The following is an 8,656-nucleotide window of genomic DNA, read 5'->3' as shown; positions in this document are numbered from 1 at the left end:
CGCCCTGTGTCCGGCCCGCCGGAGAGGGCGTGGCCTAGGGCCCCTGCGCAGGGAGTCTGCTGCCCCCTTGGGGTTCTCGCGCGCCGGGGTCGCAGCTCTCTGCCTTCGCTCTGGTCGCTGCACGAGCCCGGGGCTGCCTCCAGCTGGGGCGGCCGGGCCCGGGGCAGAGCCGGTTGCTTGGCTTGGCAGCACTGGTAGTGTCACTGAGATATACCAATAAACACAACACGCAAACTAAGCGTGCTCCCTCTCTGGTCCGGTTTCATACAGAGCTGCCCTGTTACACACTAGATAGGCAGGATCTACATGAGCAAATTCTCACCCTGAGTGATAAACAGGTGGGCAGATTATTAAGGGCACAAGCTGCCTTGGTTTTGCAGCCTGGATTTCCCAGGTTTTCTTACACAGGCTAGGAATCTCTCTCCAGCCTGGGACTAACGCTTCTCATAGTTCAATCTTTGTCCCTCAGGTGTTTCCAGGTGAGAGTGAGCCCCCCTCCCCCCCTTATGTCATTGTCTGCCTTTTAGCTCCTCTTCCCATTTGCTGGAAAACTCTTTTGCTGTGACCTGGGTCCAACAGTTAATAAAAATAAATAAATTAATGGAGATATCCTTTCTCCTAGAACTGGAAGGGACCTTGAAAGGTCATTGAGTCTAGCTCCCTGCCTTCACTAGCAGGACCAAGTACTGATTTTGCCCTAGATCCCTAAGTGGCCCCCTCAAGGATTGAACTCACAACCCTGGGTTTAGCAGGCCAATGCTCAAACCATTGTGCTATCTGTTCACCCCATTTCCATTGTGTGGTGTTATCTTGGAGAGGTTTCTATTGCATATAGTTCCTGGGGTAACCCCAGTGCTTGTGTGCATTTCCTCAATAAGCCATTGGCTTTTTTAATTGTTGTACCTGAAAAGGCTGTTTTGAACCTCACGTGTTTCAGTAACATACATAGCTGAACTCATAACTTCGCATACAACAATAGCACATACAATCCAACGAGACATTAATGTCTAGCACATAAAGACATTTAGAATGATACCTTACAATACGTACTTTGTACAAAACATATCCTAATGACATGACAGTGGTGAATATTGGGGTGTCAGGGTGTCCCACCCAGATGTTCTTCCCACTCTATCAAGACCCCAGTAACACTGTCTGGCTGCTTAGCCCCCATGTTGCAGTTCCTCTTTGGACACCTACCCCGTGAGATCTGCTCCCTCTCTGGTCTGGTTTCATACAGAGCTGCCCTGCCCTCCCCAGATAGTCACTCCTGTTGCCAGAGGAATGGCCTTCTGCCATTCGGCATATCAAAGCCTGAGCAGCGCTAGGGGGGAAGCTTTCTGACATCTCTCCCACTGGCAGCTCCTTTCCACGCTAACCTTCCTGTTTGTGTCTCATCTCTGTGGGATGTAGGACGAGGCCCAGAAACTGAAGTTTTTGGATTGCATCAGCAGCCTCAGCAGAGCCATCTGGGCCAAGAGCCCAGAGAGAAACCTCAATGCTTTTATCAGCAAAGCCCTCCTTGTGGAGAAGATAAAGGTGAGTAAAATACACACTGGGGCTGTGTTACCTGGCGGGTTTAGTGATTGGCCTGGAGATCTCTGCAGATTGTCTGAACTTCAACTGCCAACCATTGGATCGTGTTAGACGTTTGTCTGTTAGACTGAAGAGCCCATTATCAAGTATTTGCTCCCCGCAAATGAGACAGGGATGGATTGGCAGCGGCGGGGTTCTGCCTGCTTACACCAGGCCGGGATCCTTGGGGAGGCCACGTGGGGACATGATGGCTCATTGCTGAGATACAGGTTGCTGTTTCGAACCTCGCCCATCTCAGCTAGGACTGGAAATCTCCACTTCCTCCAGTGGTTTGGCGGCCGACGTGCGGGCGCAGCTCAGCGCCTGACTGGCAGGGGGCCAAAGACAAAATAGCCTCCTGGGCTGCAGGTTCAGCAGAGGCCACAGAGGGCAGGAGGAGGCCGGTTCCACCTTCGCATGAGGCACATTGGCCGGGGGTGCGGAGGGGAGGCCTGGGCTGGGCACCAGGAATTCCGGTCTCCACAGCTGGCGAGCGGCCCATCACTAAGGCTACAGGCCACGAGCGCTGGGGGGCTCATGGCATTTCTCAGACCCTGGGTGGCATTTGCAGATGTGCTCAGCACTGGCCTCCCTCTGCGCCCGCTGAGGTCAACAGAACGGCTCCCTCCCGCCCGTCATGGGAGCAGAGTTAGGCCGACGCTGGGCGCTCTGGACAACCCCACCCAGCGCGTCCCCTCCTCCCCAGGCCTTTGGTGGACAGCGAGCCCCTGTAGCTGGCACCTACAGGCTATGCATGGGGGTGGGGAGGGTTGGCACAAGCAGCGGGCCCAGGACTCAAAGGCCTATTGTGCTGCTGCCCGTGAGCGGGAGGGAGGAAGGGAGGGTCCCAGGGTACCTTGACGTAGTGATCCTTGGAGCCGGTGACGACCAGGTCAGGGTTGCTCACGGTCTGGTTCACAGTGAGACACATCACAGGCCCGATGTGGCCGGTCAGCTTCCCGATAGGCTGCAACCTACAAGCAGGAGCCCGGGGCCTCAGGGTGTGGGGTGCGCTCAGCAGGAGGCGCTCTTCGCTGGCCCAGTCTCCAAGGCTCCCAGCAGGGACCCTCCCAGCCCCAGGCCCCTCTCCATCACCCCCTTGAATTGGGACCTCCAACTCTGGGACACTAAGCACGGAGCGCCCTGGGGATACCCCGTCCCTGGGCACCATGGGCTGCGATCCTGGCCTTGAGCTAGGGGCGGAGAGCTGGGCTCAGGAGCAGTGTCAGAGGGGCTCAGTGCACCAGCCAGTCACCCCAAGGGCTGCAGCACTGGGTCCTGCTTTCACCCATCCTTGGACCTGATCATCTACCCCGGGGACCTGCCCCAGCAGCTGCTGTAGTGCGAAGCCCTAGAGCAGACAGACTAAGCTGCTCGGGGTTTGTGCCAGGGCAGCTGCCCCCGGTGCCAGTCCTGGCTGTGGCCCTTCACCCTGTCTATGCTAGGGGCCACCCTCCTGCTCCCCCTCCACCGGGATTCTGGCTCTGGGGTCCCTTTGAAGAGCCTTGGCGCTGAGGCCAATAGTCCCAGGCCAAATCCACCCCTGCCTCAATAACAGAGCTTCCAGGCGGGAGGGAGCAGGCCCCAGCCCAGCCCAGAATGGCTGCTCCCTCTGCCTACACAGCACCCATCTCCCTCCCCACAAGAGCTGCCCTCGTCTGGGGGCCCGAGCTAGCCCCGCCTGGACCTGTTGAGCTCCCAGATGCGGACGGAGTTCCCGGCGGCGGCGTAGAGCATGGTGCCGGCGGGGTTGAGCGCGATCTGGTTGATCTGGTGCTCACCCTGCATGCTAGCGATGGTGCGGGTGGTGGTCTTGGCACAGGTGTCCCCGGAGATCACCTGACCCGAAGAGCTAAGCCAAAGAGACAGAAACAGGTGAGCCTCAAGGCAGAGACCCTCGGGGAAGGGGGGGGGGGGCAATTTACATTGTGTGGAATGGAAGATCTAGTCCATTGTGGACTGATTAGAAGGCTGGAGAGCGTCTGTCCCCAGCCATCTAGATAAAGGGTGAAGCAACACCACTTCCTGGCCACATGTAGTGCCAGTGGTGCCAGGATGAGACCCCCCCGCTCAGCCCCACGTCCCCTCAAGCCAGGAGCAATGGCACAGCAAGGGTGACCCAGGCAGCAGCTTTCGGGGCATCCCCAAGGGAGGTGCCTTGTCGAGCAGCCAGCCAGACCCATACCAGCAGCCCGGGGCGGAGCGACACAAACCCCACCCCTGGCCTGGAGTTGATGTTGACAGGCAGCCCAGGCACATTCCCGCCAGTCAGATTTTAGATCTGGGGAGGGACTGCCGGCAAAGAGACATCTCAGTCTGTGGCTGGGCACCAGAGAGAGGGGCTGATTTGCTGGGGTCTGGAAACGGTGCTGGCAGCTGCAGATGGGTCATTACCCATCCCTGATCAAAGCAATCGTAGGGTGCACGGTGCCCCCTGAAACAGACGAGAGGAGCAACTGCCCTGGCAGAGCACCAAGCCACGGAGCCTCCGCGAGCCAGGCCAGGCTAGAGCGACCAGCACTGCAGCATTCCTAGACTCAGCCCTGCAGACTGGCCCGGCCGCCTGGCCTTTGCAATGCTGCCCTGGGTGCAGGACACTGGCAGGGCAGCGTGTCGAGTTTGGCCAGGCCCACAGGGCAGCCTCAGTGTGCCACGTACCTACGGGAGGGTGCGAACGCACTTGGCCGAGTCCCGGATGTCCCACACCTTGATGAAGGAGGTGGAGACGGTGAACACCAGCCCCGAGTGGCTGCAGTACTTGATGAATACCACATTATTGGGGTGGCCCTTCAGTGAGGCGATTTTCTGGCCCGTCACCAGGTTCCACATTTTGCAGCTCCGATCTGCGGGAGGAGGCGGGAGCATGTGACGCTGCAGGCCCTTCCCGTCCTCAGCAGAGGAACCCCACGGTTCTCCCCCCCCCCCCCCCCCACTGCCTCCCCCTGCTCCCACGAGTGCCCCAGGGGTGAGAGGGGAGCTCAGTCCCCGTGGCTCATCCAGCCCCTGGCACCTCCACCGGACCTGCCGATGGGGGTAGGGGCTATTAGTGCCAGGTGCAAGGTGAACATCCGGCCACTAGGGACCGGGCAGAGGCCCCAACAACTCGCTTCAGGGATGTCACCACACAGCTGTTCAGCCTAAGGACTCGTGCAGCATTGCTGCCCTCTGCTGGGGGGACCCAGAACTGCACCGGCCCATTGTGGCGTTTGGGGATCTCAGGCAGGCTGGTGCTGTCCGAGCAGGAGGCTCGTGTCCTGTCCCCACAGTTCGGGGTGGCTCAGCCCCTCCCCTGGGTAACAGGCTCACTCCCCAGTGATCACACCCAGAGCTCAGCAGCCGGCCCACCCCCGAGGCGCGCACCTTTGGATCCGGAAAAGAGCAGCTCGTCGGTGGCGTCCACACAGAGAACAGGCTTGGAGTGTCCTTCCGCCATGGAGATGCACTGCAGCGGGGCCATCCGGGCGCTCCTGGCACCACCCACGGGGTTAATGAGGCCCCTTCCATGGAAGAGAGAGAGCAAGGGCATCAGCAGGGGGGCGCTGGCTGGGTGACCCAGGACGAAGCCAGATCCTGCCCCGCGAGGCTACCAAGGGCCTGCTAGTGGGGCTCCGGAGCAAAGCAAACCACAGACAGAGGCTGCGGGGCAGCCTGCTCCCCAGACAGGCCCCCCGGGGGCAGGTCACACCCCGTTGGTGCTAAGGGCTCAGGGACTTGTGCAGACCCTGCCTTGGCTTGGGGCAGGGGCTTGGAAAGGAAACGGGCTTCACCCCCTGGCCATCTCACTGCTGGCACAGATGAGCCACCCCCCCACCCCTCCGTGAGAGCTGTGGGTGGTCCCTGTGCCCCATCCAGACAGATCCCGAAGCAAACAGAGTCCAGGCTGCTGCATGGCACACGCTGCCCCATCCCCTGTGGAGTCAGAGACTAGCAGGGACAGGCTGGCTCCGGACCCAACCCCCAGAACCTCCGGGCTTGAACAAACTGGGGCCCTGCTCCAGCCGTGCTGTGTGGGGCATAAGGGCACCACCCCGTGGCCAGCGGGAGGAAGCGCCCTCTCTCCACCTGACCCACTCCGGTTTCCCAATGAGCTACACCCCGGTTTGGCAGATGGGGAAGGGATTGGCAGATGGAAGGGTTCCTGGCCAATGGGAGCTGCGGAGCTGGCCCGCGGGGTGGGAGCAGCACGTGGCGCCTCCCTGGCTGCCCATGCGTCTAGGGGCTGCAGGGACCTGGTGGCCGCTTCCGGGAGCCGCGCGGAGCTAGGGTATGCAGAGAGCCTGCCTTAGCCCCAGGCCCCCACTGCGCCGCCAACCGGACTTTTAACGGCCCGGTCGGCTGTACTGACCAGAGCTGCCAGGGTCCCTTTTCAACTGGGCGTTCTGGTCCAAAACCAGATGCCTGGCAACTCTAGTGCCCTTCCATATCATGTCCCCACCGGTGTATTATTGTAGGTCCTCCCAGAACCTTTATCCACTGCCTTGTTATTGTAGTACCCTCCCATACCATGCCCCCACCCGTGTGTTATTGTAGGTCCTTCCATAACCTTTACCCTTGTTATTTACTTTACTGCCTTGTTATTGGGAGGAGATGTTGCCTTATATATCAAAGATGTATATATCTGGACTGAGGTTGAGATGGCAATAGAAGACAGACTTGTGGAAAGTCTCTGCGTAAGGATAAAAAGGGTAAAAAACAAGGGTGATGTCATGGTAGGGGTCTACTACAGACCATCTGTCCAGGAAGAAGAGGTGGATGAGGCTTTTTTAAACAACTAACAAAATCATCCAAAGCACAGGACTTGGTGGTGATGGGGGACTGCAACTACCCAGACATCTGTTGGGAAAATATCACAGCAAGGCACAGATTATCCAACAAGTTCTTGGGATGTATTGGAGAAATTTTTTTATTTCAGAAGGTGGAGAAAGCTACTAGGGGAAGAGGCTGTTCTAGATTTGATTTTGACAAATAGGGAAGAACTGGCTGAGAATCTGAAAGTGGAAGGCAGCTTGCGTGAGAGTGATCATGAAATGAGAGAGTTCATAATTCTAAGGAATGGTAGGAGGGAAAATAGCACAATAAAGATAATGGATTTCAAGAAGGCGACTTTAGCAAACTCAGGGAGTTGGTAGGTGAAATCCCATGGGAAGCAAGTCTAAGGGGAAAAACAGTTCAAGAGTGTTGGCAATTTTTCAAAGAGATATTATTAAGGGCACAAGAGCAGAAAATGTAGAAATGGCAGAAGTGCTAAATGACTTCTTTGTTTCAGTTTTCACCAAAAAGTTTAGTAGCGATTGGACGTCTAACATAGTGAATGCCAGTGAAAATGGGGTCAGATCGGAGGCTAAAATAGGGAAAGAACAAGTTAAAAATTACTTAGACAAGTGATATGTCTTCAAGTCACCAGGGCCTAATGAAATACATCCTAGAATACTCAAGGAGCTGACTGAGGAGATATCTGAGCCAAAAACTCATGGAAGACGGGAGAGATTCTAGAAGAATGGAAAATGGCAAATATAGTGCCCATCTATAAAAAGGGGAATAAGGACAACCCGGGGAATTACAGACCAGTCAGCTTAACTTCAGTACCTGGAAAGATAATGGAGCAAATAATCAAGCAAGCAATTTGCAAACACTTAGAAGATAATAAGGTGATAAATAACAGTCAGCATGGATTTGTCAAAAACAAATCATGTCAAACCAACCTAATAGCTTTCTTTGACAGGGTAACAAGCCTTGTAGATGGGGGGAAGCAGTAGATGTGGTCTGTCTTGACTTTAGTAAGGCTTTTGATACTGTCTCACATGACCACCTCATAAACAAACTAGGGAAATACAACCTAGATGGAGCTACTATAAGGTGGGTGCATAACTGGTTGGAAAACCGTTCCCAGAGAGTTGTTATCAGTGATTCACAGTCATGCTGGAAGGGCATAACGAATGGGGTCCCATAGGGATCAGTTCTGGGTCCAGTTCTGTTCAAAATCTTCATCAGTGATTTAGGTAATGGCATAGAGAGTACACGTATAAAGTTGCGGACGATACCAAACTGGGAGGGGTTGCAAGTGCTTTGGAGGATAGGATTAAAACTCAAAATGATCTGGACAAACTGGAGAAATGGTCTGAAGAAAATAAGATGAAATTCAATAAGGACAAATGCAAAGTACTCCACTTAGGAAGGAACAATCAGTTGCACACATACAAAATGGGAAATGACTGCCTAGGGAGGAGTACTGCGGAAAAGGATCTAAGGATCATAGTGGATCTCAAGCTAAATGTGAGTCAACAGTGTGACACTGTTGCAAAAAAAGCGAACATCATTCTGGGATGTATTAGCAGGAGTGTTGTAAGCAAGACACAAGAAGTAATTCTTCCGCTCTACTCTGCACTGATAAGGCCTCAACTGGAGTATTGAGTCCAGTTCTGAGTGCCACATTTTAGGAAAGATGTAGACAAATTGGAGAAAGTCCAGAGGTGAGCAACAAAAATGATTAAAAGTCTAAAACAGTGGCTCTCAACCTTTCCAGACTACTGTACCCCTTTCAGGAGTCTGATTTTGTCTTGCGTACACCCAAGTTTCATCTCACTTAAAAACTATTTGCTTACAAAATCACACACAAAAATACAAAAATGTCACAGCACGCTATTACTGAAAAATTGCTGACTTTCTAATTTTTACCATATAATTATAAAATAAATCAATTGGAATATAAATATTGTACTTACATTTCAGTGTATAGTATATAGAGCAGTATAAACAAGTCATTGTCTGAATGAAATTTTAGTCTGTACTGACTTTGCTAGTGCTTTTTATGTAGCCTGTTGTAAAACTAGGCAACTATCTAGATGAGTTGATGTCCCCCCGGAAGACCTCTGTGTACCCCCAGGGGTACATGTACCCCTGGTTGTGAACCACTGGTCTAGAAAACATGATCTATGAGGAAAGTTTGAAAAAACTGGATTTGTTTAGTCTGGAGAAGAGAAAACTCATGGGGGACATGATAGTTTTCAGGTACATAAAAGGTTGTTACAAGGAGGAGGGAGAAATTTGTTCTTGTTAACCTCTGAGGATAGGACAAGAAGCA

This window comes from Emys orbicularis, chromosome 4 (genome assembly GCF_028017835.1).
Source record: "Emys orbicularis isolate rEmyOrb1 chromosome 4, rEmyOrb1.hap1, whole genome shotgun sequence".
Lineage (NCBI taxonomy): Eukaryota > Metazoa > Chordata > Testudines > Emydidae > Emys > Emys orbicularis.
This window is presented reverse-complemented; position numbering follows the sequence as displayed.